This window comes from Peromyscus maniculatus, chromosome 14, assembly GCF_049852395.1.
Source record: "Peromyscus maniculatus bairdii isolate BWxNUB_F1_BW_parent chromosome 14, HU_Pman_BW_mat_3.1, whole genome shotgun sequence".
NCBI classification, from domain to species: Eukaryota; Metazoa; Chordata; class Mammalia; order Rodentia; family Cricetidae; genus Peromyscus; species Peromyscus maniculatus.
Window position 1 is genome coordinate 58,731,403 of NC_134865.1, and position 1,210 is coordinate 58,732,612.

The 1,210-nt window shown below is 54.0% G+C and overlaps 1 pseudogene; it reads right to left on the bottom strand.

Annotated features, from left to right (window-relative positions):
- Positions 1-661: 661 nt before the first annotated feature.
- LOC102917680 (host cell factor C1 regulator 1 pseudogene) lies at positions 662-1,210 on the bottom strand (annotated as a pseudogene).

Genomic DNA, 1,210 nt, shown 5'->3' on the forward strand with positions numbered 1-1,210 from the left:
CCACAGCTTGTCTGCAGAAGACATAGTGCAGACCTGTGCAGGCTCCGTGATTGCCACTCAGAAGCTTGCACACACAGATACCAGGGGAGCACACGCCCGGAAAGATGTCCTTCTGAAGAGGCGGCAGAAGATAGCCATCTGCAAGCTGAGGAGGGGGGGTCTGAGCTCAGGGTGTGGCTCAGAGGCAGCGTGCTTGCTGCCGTGTGTGATGCTCAGCACCCACTGAAAGGAAAGCAACAACACACACACAGGAAGAAAGGCCTCCGCGGAAATGACTCCTGTGATTTCTGGTCTCTGGAAATGAAGAAAACAAATCTGCGCTGGGAAAGCTGCCCGGTGTTTATCACGATGGCATTAGCCAAGCAACATGAGGGGATGCCATTGGGAAGAAGGGAGCATTCTCGAGGGAACCACAGCTGTTCTCCAGAGCAGCTGTGACAGCGGGGGTGGGGGGGTGGGGGGGTGGGGAGGTGGAGTAGGAATACATGCATGTCGGTTATATAACATTGGGGAGTCAGACAGATGTAGACTTCAATCCTGGGCTCCATCGTTTGCCAGCTGTGTGGATTCAGGCGAATTTAGCTTCTTCAGAGCTCTAGATCTTTTCATCTGTAATATCTATATTAAATAGTATATTAGGGAGAATGTGTGACAGAAGAGATTTTTTTTTTTAACTGCTCAGAAATCTTTATTCACTAATGGGGTGATACTTTCCCTTCCCAAGCTGCTGCCTCTCCCATCCAGGGTTTCATTGAGCCCAATATCATCTATCCTGTTATAGGGGAAGGACCTCATCCCTCTCGGGGTTGCTGGTCTTTGTTGTCAGGAACAAGGTGGGGAGGGACACTGGCCATCAGCACTTAGAGCTCCATGATATCCCCAGCTGGGGATGCAGGGTAGAAGGAACTGGGGGTATCCCCCAGCCTCAGCAGCCCAAGGGCCTCAGGGATCAGGCTCCCAGGATAGCGCCAGAGAAGCAGCTCTGGGCAAGGGCTCCTGAGTGGTGGCAGGGCTTGGGGAAAAGTCACAGGGGTCTGCAGTAGGGGTGGTCATTATGCAGGCTGAGTCGGGAGAAGTGGGTGGCCATGTTCTCGTCAGACAGAAACTGCTTGTGCAAGGGTTCCCTGGCACCCAGGCCGCGAGTCACCCCAGTGGTGGCCCGTGGGTCCCACCTCGGGGGGCCTTGTTTCAGGGGCTGTTGTAGGATCAT